The sequence below is a fragment of the Cetorhinus maximus genome, chromosome 17 (assembly GCF_964194155.1).
Source record: "Cetorhinus maximus chromosome 17, sCetMax3.hap1.1, whole genome shotgun sequence".
Taxonomy (NCBI): domain Eukaryota; kingdom Metazoa; phylum Chordata; class Chondrichthyes; order Lamniformes; family Cetorhinidae; genus Cetorhinus; species Cetorhinus maximus.
In genome coordinates, this window is record NC_135895.1 from 76,587,688 (window position 1) to 76,605,415 (window position 17,728).

Genomic DNA, 17,728 nt, shown 5'->3' on the forward strand with positions numbered 1-17,728 from the left:
TCCTGCCCTTCCCTCAACCACGTCTCACTGATGGCTACTATATCACAGTTCCACATGTCAATCCTCACCCTTAACTCATCCGTTTTACCTGTAATACTCCTGGCATTAAAGTAGAGGCCATCCAGCCTTGCCTTCCTCCCCTGAAGCTTAATGCAGTTGTACTCCCTCTGACTTGATTGTTTTACTGTATTATGATGTGTCCTTATTCTGCAAACATTCTGTGTCCCCTTCCCCGCCGAATTAGTTTAAACTCCTCCCAACAGCACTAGCAAACCCGCCCGCAAGGATGTTAGTCCCGCTCTGGTTCAGATGTAGACCGTCCCGCTTGTACAGGTCCCACCTTTCCCAGAAACAGTCCGTGACCCAGAAATCTAAAACTCTAAATCTAAAATCTGAAATTTGTTTTTCATGTTTTCGCTTTCTGACAGAGCTGTTCATTATTCTGCCATTCACACTCACTCTGGACCTTTTTTTTTCTTTACTACAACCAATACCATTCCTGTTGCCTTTTGTTCCATGGCATCTTTGTCTCTCCCATTCTCTCTACCCTGCCCCAGACCTTAAGTTTTGTTCTTCCTCCTTTCAATGCATAAAACCCATCACATTTCTACCTTCCTTCAGTTCTGAAGAGTCAAAATTGACTCGAAACATTAATTCTGTTTCTCTCCACAGATGCTGCCAGACCTGCTGACTTTTTCCAGCATTTTCTATTTTTATTTCAGATTTCCAGCATCTGCAGTATTTTGCTTTGATGTCTATCGATAACATTTATTGGTTCAATCAGTGGAACCTATTCTGGGCAGCAATGTGGAAACATTAAGGCATTGATTTTAGTTAAATATTAATTATTTGTTAATCTAAATATTAACGATCACAGAATGGTTATAGCACAGGTGGCCATTTGGTCCATCATGTCTGCACCCAGTGCCTTCTCCCCATAACCCTGCAGATTGTTTCTTTTCAGATAATAATCCAATTCCCTCGATTAAACCTGCCTCCACACTCTCAGGCAGCACATTCCAGACCTTAACCACTCAATGTGTGGAAAAGTTTTTCCTCATGTCGCCATTACTTCATATGCCTTAAGTCAGTGCCCACTCGTTCTCGATCCTTTCACAAGCAGAAACAGCTTCTCCCCATCTACTCTGTCCAGAACCCTCATGATTTTGAATATTCTCAACCTTTGCTTCTTCGAGGAAAACAGTCCCAACTTCTCCAAGCTGTCGACATAACTGAAGTTCCTCATCCCTGGAACCATTCTCGGGAACTCTTTCTAATTTCCAACAGTGGTGACAATGTTAAAAGTGCTTAACTTTTAAATTTTTAAACTTGTAACACCCTCCAGACTCACAATGAGCATCCCCAAAGGATCTAACCTCGACAACCCCTCAGCTATTCTATTTGTTAAACAGCACTTTCCAAACTGTTACCTCAACCACCTAGAAGGACAAGGGCAGCAGGTGCATGGGAACACCACCACCTGGAAGTTCCCCTCCAAGCCACACACCATCCTGACTTGGAAATATGTCGTTGTTCCTTCACTGTCGCTGGGTCAAAATCCTGGAACTCCCTCCCTAACAGCACTGTGGGTGTACCTACACCACATGGACTGCAGCGGCTCAACAAGGCAGCTCACCACCACCTTCTCAAGGGCAATTAGGGATGGGCAATAAATGCTGGCCCAGCCAGCGAAACCCACATCCTGCAAAAGAATAAATTAAAACTGGCTGTAAAGTGCTCTGGGATGTTCTGAAGTTGTAAAAAGCCCTGCATCAAAAGCAAGTTCTTACATTTTGCTTCAGATTGCTAGATTAGCTGACATGACATCTCCTAACATCACTGTCCTCTGTATACAGCAAAAGGCTCATTAAGCTCAGTTAGCCCCTCTCAGAGTCAAGGAAAATGGACGGAGCCTGTGTCGTCACCGCGCAGCACGTAACATCGGCACGTACTGGCGGCGGAGTCACGTGTCCGGACGCCCCGCCCTCGACCCAATTCGCGCCTCGAAATGGTGGTCAACGGCTTCGTCAGCCGCACGGTCGCCGTTAAGAGCACGGACTCAATGTCAGACTGAAGTGAAGCCGCATCCAAAGGTATTAAAAAACAGAATTTATAATAAACCCAGCGCGGTCGATGCTTTGCATTCGACGAACCCCTTCGTCCTTTTTTTTATACCGTGGCCAGGTTCCATCAGATAGCAGCTTTTCTGTCCATCTTAATAAATTATTCCGAGAGGGATTCCGCCGCGACCGCTCGCTGCAATATTCCGGTGTTGACCGAGAAAAAGAGGTTGAGGTGGCGTCGGAGTCGGTGCGCAGGCGCAGAGAGCGGGCCGCGGCGTATTCTGCTTCGCGCAGGCGTAGAGTCGGCAGCGGCGCATTCTGCTTCGCGCACGCGCAGTGAGCCCTTCCAGCCGGATGCCCCTTTCGGTGGGATCACTAACTGTACAGGGCAGAGTGGAGTCTAGAGGCAGGAATTAGGGTTTCAGCAAAATATGCTGAGACAGGAGTGAAATCAGGAGCTGGGAATAGGCGCTCTTAGTAATGATGGGGGAATGAGGTGGAAAGCACATCTGAAAGTTGAATGTGACCCCCAATGTTATGAACAGACTGGTTCAATCTCACTGTTACCAGGAAGAGGGAAGGTGTTGGCACTGAGAGAACAGAGTTTGGTGTTGGGATGGCTTCGATCTTCCCAATATTTAATTGGAGGGAATTCCTGCTTATCCAGTACTTTGTAGTTCTTTAATTGCTGCTGAAACCCTTATTCCTGCCTCTAGACTCCACTCCACGCTGCCCTGAACACTCAGCGATCCCACTGGAAGGGGCATCTGGCTGGAAGGGCTCGCCTGCCCCGAGCAGAATGTGCCGCTGCCAGCTCTAGGCGCCTGCGCACTGGATCAGCTACCAGTTCTGCGCCTGTGCACTGACTCCACCACCGCCCCACCTCCCAGTCTCTTTCTCGTCGCAGGCTAGACCAGCATTTATTACCCATCCCTAATTGCCCCTGAGAAGGTGGGGGTGAGCTGCCTTCCTGAATCGCTGCAGTCCATGTGGTGCAGGCGCACCCACAGTGCTGTTAGGGAAGGAGTTCTAGGATTTTGACCCAGTGAAAGTGAAGGAACAGTGATGTATTTCCAAGTCAGGATGGTGAGTGACTTGGAGGGGAACTTCCAGGTGGCGATGTTCCCATCTATCTGCTGCTCTTGTCCTTCCAGATGGTAGTGGCCGTGGGTTTGGAAGATGTTGTTGAACAAATAGAATAGCTGAGATGGGGTGGGGGTTGGGAGTCAAGGTGAGATCCTTTGGGGACACTCATTGCAGGTGATTCTCTGACTATGACTGAGTGGATGAGATTGGGATAGGTGTGAACAGTCCCCATCCCACCTAGCTGAATGACATTGGAGAGGTAGTGGAGGAGGATAGCGTGGTCAACCATGTCAAAGGCTGCAGACAGCTTGAGGAGGGAGAGGTTACCTTTGTCACAGTCACAGCAGATATCATTTGTGATTTTGATGTACTTTGTGGGGAAGAAACCTGATTGGAGGGATCCAAACATAGTGTTCCAGGAAAGATGGGAATGGACTTGGGAGGTGACAACACGCTTGAGTTTGGAGAGGAAAGGAGGGGTGTTGGAGATGGGACGCTAGTTTGCAAGGACAGAGGGTACAGGTTTGGTTTTATTTTGAGGAGCGGGGTGAAGTCTGATTTGAAGGGAAGTGGGAGAATACCCAGACTGAGAGTACTGTTAACAATATCAGCTGATGTGGGAGCGAGGAAGCTGGGTGGTCAGCAGTTTAGAGGGAATAGGATTTGAGGAAGCATGAGGTGGGTCTCATGGACAAGATGATCTCGAGGATATTTGGGAAGATTGGAAAGTAAAGCACTGATCTCGGTCTTCAGGTGGGATGGGATATTCGCCACTTGTTTGGATGACTGCAGCTCCAATAACACACATACAGATCAAAGCACCCCATCAAGCACCTCAGGAATCCACACCCTCCAGCATTGTTGTACTGCAGCTGCAGAATATACTATGTAGAGCATGGGTTGGCGTAACTCACCAAGCCATGCTTAGTACCATTTTCCAAACACGTGATCTATACCATCGAGTAACAGGGACATCACCACCTTCACATTTCCTACTGTGCTATGTAGCCCTCATGGAAATACATCATCACTGTGTCAAAATCCTGGAGCTCCCCACGTAACATGGGGGCACCTTTACCACATGGGCTACAGCAGTTTAACAAAATGGTTCACCATCACTCTTCAGGGAAAACAGGGACAGTCAATAAGCGCTGGCCTTACCAGTGATGGTTACATCCTGCGAATTGGTTTTTAACACCTGCAGAGGTGAATGTACAACTGTTCCCTGTTGCCTATATTTCAGTGTCCAGACTCCACTGTAATTCTGAGCGGAAGGATGCAAATGATGATTATTGGGAAATGTGATGTTACTGATCTTCAAAGCAAACGCTCTGATGCACCCTTCACCTCACAGGAGGATATTCAGTCTGGACTCTGGTTACAGATAGTTAACCATAGGGAGAGATTGGGTGTACGTTATCTTTCGCCTGAGAATGCGGTGCAGTTTAGGAAAGTGTTCAGGATGTGGTCAGTTAGTGATTATACTGGAGTGGGCACTAATAGTTATTTCATGTTGACAGAGAGCCTGGACATGGAATCTGATCATTTCAATATGGTAAGTGGAATTTTTAACACAGTAGGATTGTGTTTGAATATATCTACCTGTTAACCTTCAGCAGCAGGATGTGAATGATGACACTGTTTACATGTTGATTTCACCATGAGGCTCAAAGTAAACGCTCTGATGTGTCCTGCAGCTCACTGGGAGCAGATTTCACAATTAGCTGCTCAGGGAAGAGGGCTTCATTCCCTCTAGCTGCTTGTATCGCTTTTCATCTGGTGTCCCTGTTCATCATCGAATCATTCCACAGATCACTGAAGGTAACACCCACTTCTCAAATATAATTTGGGTATGGTGCTCCTGCCAATTTGGGATTGAATCACCTCCAACCTGACTTGGTAAATAGACACCTTGTAAAAACAAGAGATTTCTGTTTAGGGTCGGGGGGGGGGGGGCGCGGGTGTGTGATGCATACAACACAATTGGTACAAAGAATGGTCAGTTTCAAATTAAATAAATACTGTACCTCGGCTGTATTGGGCTGATTTTAACTCTTGTTTGTGTTGTGATCGAACAGGGAGTATTGAGTGATAGCAGACTGGATATATCGCTGTTAACTGGACTTGTTGCTCCGAGGAACCCAGAGCAGACTATAAAACCGTTTACGTCAAAGTTCACAGTTGTTGGGTCTTGACCTGATATGATGGTTTACTGAAGTAATGAACGTTTAAAACCAGTTTGTCTGTGGGATCATTTATTTGAAACGGTGTGTTTGATAGAATAAGATAAAACTGACTACTGAATTGAATGGTCATGAGGACCTGATTTGGTGCACGCCTAGAGATGGTCATTCACAGTTTCAGAACTGAGTTTGATAGGTTTATTTTAGACGAGGGTATTAAAGGTTGTGGAACCAAGGACAGTGAAGTAGAGATCAACATCAGCCATGACCTAATTGAATGGTGCAACAGGCTCGAGGGGCTGAATGGCCCTCTGTTGGTTCTCAGCTGTGTGGTGTGTAGACAGGGCAAGGAGCCATGCAGGCACCTGTTTTTTCAGTAGATGGTCTGCCCTCACATTGTTTGTTTCCTCTGCTCCACCCTTTGGGCAAACACTGGGCATTCACTTGTCAAGAATGAATTGTTCTCTGGGGCAACACATTCCTGACCTTGCAGCCTCAGTGCACAACACTGCTGGCAAATTACAAATTAAACTCAGGTATGTAAGTCAGATATTGGTACTTCATCCTATTCTGCTACCCACCCCACTGCCTGTTACATATCGAGGTGATAGTTTACTTATAGTGACAACTGTGGGATAGGGGCGTAGCAACGAGACATAATTCCACACTTGTATAAAGTGAATTTTGTTTTGACGCAAGGCTGATGCAGCCCCACCAGCTGTGTGCTGGCAGCTTTTGTTGCTCTTTGACTCTCATTTTTGTTTACAAAGCCAGCCGTGGCTTCACCGCTCCATATCTCTGTAATCTCCTCCCACTCCACATCCTCCAAACCCCTCAAACTCTGCCTTTCTGATCATTGCTGATTTTAATCAGTTGGTGGCAGTGCTGTCATTTTCCTGCTTTGTGCTGCAGTGTAGATGGTCAGCAGTCAGTGCTCCTAACAGGGATTAACCTTGTCCACTGCAAGGTTGTGAAGGAGTTGAGCTGCTCAGGAACACTTCATGATGCTCCCATTGCGTATCCCCCCACTTATCTGCCTCTATGGCGATGCCCGGTTCCACTGTAATCTGAGCAGGGGGATACAATTTAAATATTGATCAAAATTTGCTAAGACCATTATTTTTTCTATAAGAAATGAGTGATACTTTGAACAAAAAGTGCTCCCGTTTCGTTCCTCTCTTAACAACCTATATTTTGATTTCAAATCACACCCTAATTTGCTCAACAGAAGAGAATATTCCATTAAATCAAATCAGAATTGGACCAATCGATGTTACCGATCTTCAAAGCAAACGCCCTGATGCATCCTTCACCTCACAGGAGGATATTCAGGCTGGACTCTGGTTACAGATAGTTAACCATACGGAGAGATTGGGTGTACGTTATCTTTCGCCTGAGACTGTGGTGCAGTTTAGGAAAGTGTTCAGGATATGGTCAGTTAGTGATTATACTGGAGTGGGCACTAATAGTTATTTCATGTTGACAGAGAGCCTGGACATGGAATCTGATCATTTCAATATGGTAAGTGAATTTTTAACATAGTAGGATTGTGTTTGAATATATCTACCTGTTAACCTTCAGCAGCAGGATGTGAATGATGACACTGTTTACATGTTGATTTCACCATGAGGCTCAAAGTAAACGCTCTGATGTGTCCTGCAGCTCACTGGGAGCAGATTTCACCATTAGCTGCTCAGGGAAGAGGGCTTCATTCCCTCTAGCTGCTTGTATCGCTTTTCATCTGGCGTCCCTGTTAATCTAATCATTCCACAGATCACTGCAAGTAAAAGAGTTGAGTTCCAGGAGTAAGATGAGAGTGACTGCCTTTAACACCAAGGCAGCATTTGACCGAGTGCCACATCATGCACCCCTGTCAAAATTGACCTCAAGCCCGGCACAGTAAATAGACATGTTGTGAAGATAATAAACCACCTTCAACACCTCTTTGTTCCTTTGTCTGTGACATCTTTTGATTATCTGCTCCTATCACTGCTTGCTTGTCCCTACAACCACCACCCCCCCCACAACTTCTCTCCCCCCCCCCCACCCCCCCACCTTAAACCAGCTTATATTTCACCCCTCTCCTAATATTACTCAGTTCTGTTGAAGGGTCATGAGGACTCGAAACGTCAACTCTTTTCTTCTCCGCCGATGCTGCCAGACCTGCTGAGTTTTTCCAGGTAATTCTGTTTTTGTTGTGAAGATAAGATGTTTTAGAATTGTGGGTGTGTGTGTGATGGATACGAGCTGATTGGTCCTTGGTCACAGCCTGTTCACTGTTGTATAGAATGATTTTTGTCTTTTAAAGTGATTTATATTCTGTGACTCTGAGGAGAAGCTGCCTAAAACCGATTTGTTTCCGTAAAGTGACTGGTCAGTCCAGTGTGGAAACACAGCTCAAAGAATATTCAGTTTAAAAATAGAAAACAGACACGTCTGCTGTGTTGGTCTGATGTTAACTCTTGTGTTTGTTTTGACCTAACAGGCATTGTCGACTGTGAACAGATGGATCGATCACTGTTCACTGTGAATCTGCTGCTCTGAGGAATCCAGAGCATACATCCCAGATTGCACAGGCCTTGACCTGGTATGATGGTTTACTGAAGTTCAGAAAATAAACATTTAAAAACAGTCTGTTTTTTATAAAGGGAGGATCCTCTGGTCACTGGGACCATGTATTTGGAACAACATAAGTACTAGGAGTAGGAGTAGGCAATTCAGCCCCTCGAGCCTGCCCCACCATTCAATACGATCATGGCTGATCTCATTTCGGCTTCAACTCCAATTTCCCGCCCTCTCCCCATAACCTTTCAACCCGTTACTAATTTTAAAATCTGCCTATCTCCTCCTCAAATTTATTCAGCGTCCCGGCATCCACTGCACTCTGAGGTAGTGAATTCCACAGATTCATGACCCTTTGAGAAAAGTAATTTCTCCTCATCTCTGATTTAAATCTACCACCCCTTAGCCTAAAACTATGGCCTCTCATTCAAGAATGCCCCACAAGGGGAAACATCCACTCCACGTCTACTTTGCCTACCCCCTTTAGCATCTCATATACCTCAATTAGATCTCCTCTCATCCTTCTAAACTCTATCGAGTATAGGCCTACACTGCTCAATCTCTCCTCATAAGAGAAGCCCCGCATCTCTGGAATCAGTCTAGTGAACCTCCACTGAACCACCTCCAATGCACCTATTTCCTTCCTCAAGTAAGGGGACCAAAACTGTGCACAGTACTCCAGGTGCGGTCTCACTCATGCCTTGTACAGTTGCAACCACACTTCCCTATTTTTATACTCTATTTCTTTAGCAATAAATGCCAAAATTCCATTTGCCTCCCTTATTACCTGCTGTATCTGCATCCTAGCTTTCAGTGATTCATCCACGAGGATGCCCAGATCCCTCTGCACTGAAGCCTTCTGAAGTTTCTCTCCATTTAAATAATAAGTCGCCTTTTTATTCTTCCGACAAAAATGGATAAACTCATGTTTATCCATTTTAAACTCCATCTGCCAAATTTTGGCCCATTCACCTAACTTGTCCATATACATTTGTAAATTTCTTATTTCTTCATTGCAACTTACTTACCCACCTATTTTGGTCTCATCTGCAAATTTAGCTATAGCACCTTCTATCCCTGAATCCAAGTCATGAATATAGATTGTAAATAGTTGGGGCCCAAGGACAGAACCCTGTGGCACCCCACTAGTTACAGCTTGCCATGCAGAAAAAGACCCATTTATATCCGACTTTCTGCTTTCTGTTGGTTATCCAATCCTCTATCCAAGCTAATATATTACCCCTAACTCCGTGTAATCTTATCTTGTGTGTTAATCCTTTGTGCGGCACCTTATCAATGGCCTTCTGGAGGTCCAGATATACTACATCTACAGGATCCCCATTATCCACTTTGCTTGTCACATCTTCAAAGAACTCTAGCAAATTAGTCAAACACGATTTACTCTTCATAAAACCATGCTGACTCTGATGGATTGCATTTTGACTTTCCAAATGCCCCATTACTACTTCCTTAATGAAGGATTCCAACAATTTCCCAGCGGCAGATGTTGAACTAACTGGTCTATAGTTTCCTACTTTCTGCCTCCGACTCTCCCCTTATTTTTGTTGAATAAGGGCGTTATATTAGCATTTTTCCAATCCACTGGAACCTTTCCAGAATCCAGGGAATTTTGGAATATTATAGCCAATGCATCCACTACCTCCGCTGCCACTTCCATTAAGACCCTGGGATGTAGGCCATCAGGTCCTAGGGACTTGTCACCCTATAATCCCAATAGTTTGCTCAATACTTTTTTTCTAGTGATGGTGATTGTTCTAAATTCCTTTTTCTCTATACCCTCTGCACTACCTGTTACTATTGGGGTGGTACTAGTGTCCTCCACCGTGAAAACTGAGGCAAAACATTGATTAAATGTCTCTGCCATTTCTGCATTCCCCGCTGTTAACTCCCCAGACTCACCCTCCAAGGGACCAACATTCACTTTAGCTACTCTCTTTCCTTTTATATACTTGTAGAAGCTTTTGCTATCAGTTTTTATGTTTTGCATTAGTTTTCTTTCATAATTTACCTTCCCTCTTTTTATTTTTTTTTAGTAACCCTTTGTTGATTTTTAAAAGTTTCCCAATCTTCCAGCCTGGCACTGACCTTTGCAATTTGGTATGCCTTAGTTTTTGCCTTTAAGTTATCTTTAACTTCCTTGCTTAGCCATGGATGCTTTTTCCCCCTCTTACCATCTTTCTTCCTCTTTGGAATATATTTTACTTGGGAGGAATTGAATATCTCCTTAAATATCTGCCACTGTTCATTAACTGCCCTACCTTGTAGTCTTCCTGCCCAGTCCATTAGGGCCAAATCTGCCCTCATGCCTATGTAGTTACCTTTGTTTAACTCCAGAACACTAGTGTGGGACTCGGGGTTTCTCGCTGTCAAACTGAAACTTGAAATTCTAGCATACTATGATCACTCTTCCCTAGAGGATTCTTTACTATGAGATCACTAATTAATCTCAGCTCATTACACAAAACCAAATGCAGAATAGCCTGCTCCCTGGTTGGTTCCACAACATATTGCTCCAAGAAAAAATCTCTAATACACTCTATGAACTCTCCCTCGAGGCTACCCTTGCCAATTTGATTAGTCCAGTTTATATGCATATTAAAATTACTCATGATTATTGCCGTGCCTTTCTTACATGCTCCCAGTATTTCTTGGATTATACTGTGCGCTACTGCTGAACTACTGTTTGGGGACCTATAGATTGCTCCCACCAGGGACTTCTTTCCCTTGCTATTTCTTATTTCTACCCAGACTGACTCTATGTCTTGCTCTCCAGTGCCTATATCATTCCTCACTATAGCACTGATCTCTTCCTTTATTAACAAAGCTACACCACCTCCTTTTCCTTCCTGCCTATCCTTCCAAAACACTCAGTACCCTTGGATATTCAACTCCCAAACCTGTTCTCCCTGTATTCATGTATCAGTAATCGCCACCAAATCATACCTATTTATCTCTGCGCTGTAAACTCATTAGTTTTATTCTGAATGCTACGTGCATTCAGATACAAAGCCTTTAAGTTTGCCCTATTGTCAATTTTCCCTACTCTTATATGATTCTTTGGAATGGTGTGTTTTATAGAATGAATAAGATAAAACTGACTCTTGGATTGAACAGACTCCAGGATCTGATTAGCTACACACCTGGAGTTGGTTAATTCAGAATTTCAAAACCCTGAGTTTGATAGGATTATGGTAGGTGAGCATATTGAGGGATGTGGAACCAAGACCAGCAAGCAGTGTTAAGATGCAGATTGACCATGGCCGAATTGAATGGTGGAACAGTCTTGTGGGGCTGAATGGCCACTGCTGGACATTTTCTGTGTGGTGTGTACACAAAGCGAATAGCTGTGTAGGGAATGGTTTTTTAGTAGTTGCCACCTCCTTTGCTTACCTCCCATTTGTATGCCAATGCCCAGATTTCCCTGTAATTCTGAGCAGGGGGGTGGAAATTAAAACAATGAATTGGCTGAGACCATTATTTTTCTATAAGAAATGAGTAATACTTTGAACAAGAAGTGCTGCTGCTGTTTCCTTTGCTCGTTACAAACGTATATTATGATTTTAAATGACACTAATTTTTCCAACAGTGAAGGTTGTTCCATTAAACTGTAATGGAATTGGACCATTCCATATTGGGAAATGTGATGTTACTGATCTTCAGAGCAACACTCTGATGGATCCTTCACCTCACAGGAGGATATTCAGTCTGGACTCTGGTTACAGATAGTTAACCATAGGGAGAGATTGGGTGTACGTTATCTTTCGCCTGAGAATGCGGTGCAGTTTAGGAAAGTGTTCAGGATTTGGTCAGTTAGTGATTATACTGGAGTGGGCACTAATAGTTATTTCATGTTGACAGAGAGCCTGGACATGGAATCTGATCATTTCAATATGGTAAGTGAATTTTTAACACAGTAGGATTGTGTTTGAATATATCTACCTGTTAACCTTCAGCAGCAGGATGTGAATGATGACACTGTTTACATGTTGATTTCACCATGAGGCTCAAAGTAAACGCTCTGATGTGTCCTGCAGCTCACTGGGAGCAGATTTCACAATTAGCTGCTCAGGGAAGAGGGCTTCATTCCCTCTAGCTGCTTGTATCACTTTTCATCTGGCGTCCCTGTTAATCTAATCATTCCACAGATCACTGCGGGGATGAGAGCTGAGTTCCAGGAATGAGGTGAGAGCGACTGCCCTTAACACCGAGGCAGCAGTTATCCGAGAGTGATATCAAGGAGCCCTAGTACTACTGAAGTCCATGAGAATCAGCGAAAACTCTCCCCAGTTGGAGTCATACCTAGCACAATGGAAGATTAGTGTGGTTGTTGAAGGACAATCATCTGAGCCCCAGGACATCACTGCAGGAGTTCCACAGGATAGTGTCCTAGGCACAACCATCTTCAGCTGCTTCATCAATGACCTTCCCTCCATCATAAGGTTAGGAATAAGGTTATTTGCTGATGGTTGCACAAGGTTCACTATTTGCGACTGCTCAGATAACAAAGCTGTTCTTTTCCACTGTCATGACCGGCTCCCGGACGCGGTGCCCCCAAATTGTAAACTTCCAGAACGGGACCCGGGTGGGGAGGAATAAGCTGGCTCCCCTTCTTTATTGAACCCCTCTGTGCGTCGCAACAAGGTAAATTTAAAAGGGACTCCTTCCTTCCCCCATGGATACTTCTTCCCAGTCCAAATGTATTTATTATTTCTGAAGGAGCCAACTTAACCAGCCTTTGTTGGGTCAAAGAGAGAATAAGCTTATAAGTTACTAAAACCTGAGAAAGATAATAAAAACACTACACACAAATCAGAAATGAGAAGTTAAGAGGCCAAAATAAAAGTTAAAAAAATACGAATCAGTTTTTGCCTTTCTGTGAGGAGTAGATTGCAGTAATTTGCAGCCATTAAGTTGTGATTCCGGTACTGATGACTTTGGCAGTTTCGCAGTTATTTTGGAGGCACTTGGTTCTGCAGGGTGGCTTAAGGGCTGTCTATTTCCTTTAGATTATGGCTCCTGCTGAGCTCTGCCTCCAGTAACAGAGAGGGTGAGAGATCCTTTTGCCTGCAAGCTGTAGGGGGGGGGGTGACTCTTGTCCTTCTGCTTGCTGTCACACACCAGCACCTCAGCTTTTTAACTGATTTTCCCCCGTGAATTCTGGAAGGGAAAAACTATGATTCATACCCAGAGTCCATGGTCTTTCATCCCAGACCATTTACACATTCTGAGATATAAATCAACAGAAGATGGATTTTGATTGCTCGTCTCAGCAGATTATCCAATCTTCTCTCTCTGCAACCACAGGAGGTTAAAGTGCAGTCTTTTGCATCTTTCCTATCTCCCTTTCAACTCTCTGTTTGAAGAAGACACCTTTCAGTTGCGACTTTCTACGTTATCTCGGGACCAGTCGGTCAATTATAATCCACAATGGAATTTTCCAGGGTGTGGTCACTGCACATTATCAGCCATCTTTCACTCAGTGTCTTTACTTGTATTTCTTTTTTTAAAAACACACAGGTCTTAAATTCAAAATGCCCGTAGGTCATTGCTACCAATAGTCCTCTGTCTTTGCATCCACGTGCAGCAAGATCTAGACAACACTAAGTCTTGGGCTGATAAGTGGCAAGTAGCATTCATGCCACACAACTGCCAGGCAATGACCATCTCCAACGGGAGAACCTAACCTTGCCATTCAATTGCATTACCATTGCTGAACGCCCCCCACTATCAAAACCCTAGCAGTTACCATTGACCAGAAACTGAACTGGACTAACCATATGAATACTGTGGCTGCAAGAGCAGCTCAGAGGCTGGGAATTCTGCGGTGAGTAACATACCTCCTGACTCCCCAAAGCCTGTACCCCATCTACAAAGCACAGGTCGGGCATGATGGAATACTCTCCACTTGCCTGGATGAGTGCACCTCCAACAACACTCGTAGCTCAACACCATCCAAGACAAAGCAACCCAGTTGATTGGCACCCTATCCACAAACATTCACTCCCTCCACCACTGATGCATTGTGTACCATCTGCAAGATGCACTGCAGCAACTCACCAATGCTCCTTCGACAGCAACTTCCAAATCTGTGACCTCTACCACCTAGAAGGACAAGGACAGCAGGCACACGGGAACACCACCACCTGTTACTTCCCCTCCATCACTCACCATCCTGACTTGGAAATCTATCTCTGTTCTTTCACTGTTGCTGAGTCAAAATCCTGGACTCCCTTCCTAACAGCACTGTGGGTGTACCTACACCACATGGACTGCTGCAGTTCAAGAAGGCAGCTCGCCACCACCTCCTTAAGGGCATTTAGGGATGGACAATAAATGCTGCCCTAGGCAGAGACACCAACATCCTGTGAACGAATAGATAAATTATGTGGTTGAGTGCAGCTTCAACAACATTTAAGAATGTCAACATCATCTAGGAAAAAGCAGCCCGCTTGATTGGCATTCCATCCATTACCTTAAACATTCACTGCCTCCACCACTGATGCACAGTGGCAGCAGTGTGTACCATCTACAAGATGCACTGCAGGAATTTACCAAGGTTCCCTCAACAGCACCTTCCAACCCCATGACCTCTCCCACCTAGAAGGACAAGGGCAGCAGATACATGGGAACACCGCCACCTGGAAGTTCCCTTCCAAGTCACTCACCATCCTGACTTGGAAAAATATCACCGATCCTTCACTGTCGCTGGGCCAAAATCCTGGAACTCCCTCCCTAACAGCACTGTGGGTGTACCTACACCACATGAACTGTAGTGGTTTACTACCACCTTCTCAAGGGCAATTAGAGATGAGCAATTAACGCTGGCTTTACAAATGACGCCCTCATCCTGTTACAAAGGAAGAAACCTCACTAGTCAGGATTATCTTAAGCATTGTCCTCTTTCCTCTTTTCACCCCTAGCCCAGCACAGTAAATAGACATGCTGTAAAGATGAGAGCTTCCTGTTTTGGAACCTTGGGTGGGTGTATGGTGGATACGAGGTGATTGGCTCTTGATCACAGCCTGTTCACTGTTGTATAGAAAGATTTTTGTCTTTTGAAGTGACTTATATTCTCTGTGACTTTGAGGGGAAGCTGTCTAAAACCGGTTTCTTTCCCTAAATTGACTGGTCAGTCCAGTGTGGAAACACAGCTCAAAGGATATTCAGTTTAAAAATAGAAAACAGACACATCAGCTGTGTTGGTCTGACGTTAACTCTTGTGTTTGTTGTGACCCAACAGGCATTGTCGACTGTGAGCAGATGGATTGATCACTGTTCACTGTGAATCTGCTGCTCTGAGGAATCCAGAGCATACATCCCAGATTGCACAGGCCTTGACCTGGTATGATGGTTTACTGAAGTTCAGAAAATAAACATTTAAAAACAGTCTGTTTTTTATAAAGGGAGGATCCTCTGGTCACTGGGACCATGTATTTGGAATGGTGTGTTTTATAGAACGAATAAGATAAAACTGACTCTTGGATTGAACAGACTCCAGGATCTGATTAGCTACACACCTGGAGCTGGTTAATTCAGAATTTCAAAACCCTGAGTTTGATAGGATTATGGTAGGTGAGCATATTGAGGGATGTGGAGAGGTGTCAGCTGTGGCTCAGTTCATAGCACCCTCGCCTTTGAATCAGAGGGTTGTGGGTTCATGTCCCACTCCCGGAAAACCAAGAACTGTGATTGTACTCGAAAGAGTTGTGACTGTTGATAACTCGAAAGAGTTTGAGGGATGTGGAACCAAGACCAGCAAGCAGTGTTAAGATGCAGATTGACCATGGCCGAATTGAATGGTGGAACAGTCTTGTGGGGCTGAATGGCCACTGCTGGACATTTTCTGTGTGGTGTGTACACAAAGCGAATAGCTGTGTAGGGAATGGTTTTTTAGTAGTTGCCACCTCCTTTGCTTACCTCCCATTTGTATGCCAATGCCCAGATTTCCCTGTAATTCTGAGCAGGGGGGTGGAAATTAAAACAATGAATTGGCTGAGACCATTATTTTTTCTATAAGAAATGAGTAATACTTTGAACAAGAAGTGCTGCTGCTGTTTTCTTTGCTCGTTACAAACGTATATTATGATTTTAAATGACACCTAATTTTCCCAACAGTGAAGGTTGTTCCATTAAACCATAATGGAATTGGACCATTCCGTATTGGGAAATGTGATGTTACTGATCTTCAGAGCAACACTCTGATGGATCCTTCACCTCACAGGAGGATATTCAGGCTGGACTCTGGTTGCAGATAGTTAACCATAGGGAGAAACTGGGTGTACGCTATCTTTCGCCTGAGACTGTGGTGCAGTTTAGGAAAGTGTTCAGGATGTGGTCAGTTAGTGATTATACTGGAGTGGGCACTAATAGTTATTTCATGTTGACAGAGAGCCTGGACATGGAATCTGATCATTTCAATATGGTAAGTGAATTTTTAACACAGTAGGATTGTGTTTGAATATATCTACCTGTTAACCTTCAGCAGCAGGATGTGAATGATGACACTGTTTATATGTTGATTTCACCATGAGGCTCAAAGTAAACGCTCTGATGTGTCCTGCAGCTCACTGGGAGCAGATTTTACCATTAGCTGCTCAGGGAAGAGGGCTTTATAGCTGGGTGTGTAATGTTTAATCTTATTCCCCTCATCATCCAGTCATTACTGGGAGGTAACGCTCACTAAGAATAGCTTGGGGTTTGTGTAAAAAAAACATAGGCATTATATGGGAAACACTGTGTATTGAATGTAGTAATGTTTAAAATGGAGGATAGTGTAATACCAAAGCATGAACTATGGCTAAGCTAAAGATCAAGTGCAGAGATGTCTGTGATTAGCTGATTCTTGTCTCTTGTCGTTGAAGCTGTAATATTCGTGTCCAGTAGAAAGGCAGGTCCAACTGCAGAGCGGAGGGAAGTGGGGGGCCTGTTGCATTTTAACTTCTCAGATGAAAGGCCTCCACCCCAGACATTGACCTGTCTCCTCTATTTACAGATACCAACTGGGGTCCCATTGTGTGTTTCCTGGACTTACTGTTTTATCTTGTGAAGTACTGAACTGAATTTCATGTCTGCGGTCGATGTTTCTTGCCTAATGGGAGGCCACTTTGTTTCTACAAAATACAAATTGATGTGCAAAGTCAAGTGTCCTTCCATTCATTGTGCGCTCTCTTCTAGAGCACAAAGCAGCTTTTCTCTGTCTGCAGCTGCTTATTATACTGTGTCACTTGTGGGCCTGAATAAATCTCTTCCTATCCGTGGCTCCTGTTTGTTCCTGAACGAGTTGGTTGATGCCAGCAGTTTTCCCCCTTCATCTTCGCATTGAGAAATTCCTATCATGTACAAACTGCTTTGCACAAAACAGGTTGCCCTCAGACTTGCTTGTACCCTAGATGATACGCTTTGCGGTGACACAATTTCTAATTTATTCTCAGGCTTGTCAAGTGTCAAATGAAATGATCTAATAACCTGAGTATACCTGGTTGTTTTTCTGGTTTATTTATTTTGTTTGAGTTTAGTTTGATTAGCTGCTATGCAGTACTTAGATGATATAAATATGAATTCTGACAGTAATTTTCGTGATTGAACTTTTGGATAATACATATTAAATTCCCTTGTGCTTTTCTGACCAAGGACTAGTGCCGCACAGGAGGTAGCCTTTCAGCCCAATGAGTCTTTTCTGGCTCCTTTGAAGAGCAGTCTAGTTAGTCTCTCCCTTGCTCTTTTCCAATATCCTTGCAAATGTTTTCTCCAAGTACTTCTCCGATTCCTCCTTGAATGCTACTATTGAACCTGTATCCAACACCCTATCAGGCA

General features: G+C 44.2%; 1 protein-coding gene and 2 long non-coding RNA genes across 5 annotated transcripts in view; 2 read left to right on the plus strand and 1 right to left on the minus strand.

Annotated features, from left to right (window-relative positions):
* The window catches only part of LOC144692509 (2-5A-dependent ribonuclease-like), a 45,477-nt gene extending 43,178 nt beyond the window's left edge, over positions 1–2,299 (minus strand). Inside the window, exon 1 of one of the 2 annotated variants that reach the window (XM_078561463.1) lies at positions 2,176–2,299. The gene's annotated coding sequence lies outside the window, so the exon portion shown is untranslated. Of the gene's footprint in view, positions 1–1,790; positions 1,924–2,175 lie in introns of those variants that run through there. The other variant, XM_078561467.1, reaches the window with a different exon arrangement.
* On the plus strand, positions 1,942–7,999 carry LOC144692511 (uncharacterized). Of its 2 annotated transcripts, none has more exons than XR_013579335.1 (5): positions 1,942–2,093; positions 4,670–4,704; positions 4,961–5,868; positions 6,819–6,853; positions 7,818–7,993. It is a non-coding gene; the product is annotated as an uncharacterized LOC144692511 (long non-coding RNA). The 2 variants fall into 2 exon arrangements; XR_013579334.1 differs by lacking the exon at positions 1,942–2,093 and adding an exon at positions 2,497–3,877 and having other exon boundaries at positions 4,028–4,704; positions 7,818–7,999.
* Positions 8,000–16,217: 8,218 nt separating this feature from the next.
* LOC144692512 (uncharacterized) lies at positions 16,218–17,173 on the plus strand. The gene is made up of 2 exons (XR_013579336.1): positions 16,218–16,337; positions 16,908–17,173. It is a non-coding gene; the product is annotated as an uncharacterized LOC144692512 (long non-coding RNA).
* The last annotated feature ends 555 nt before the right edge of the window (positions 17,174–17,728 follow it).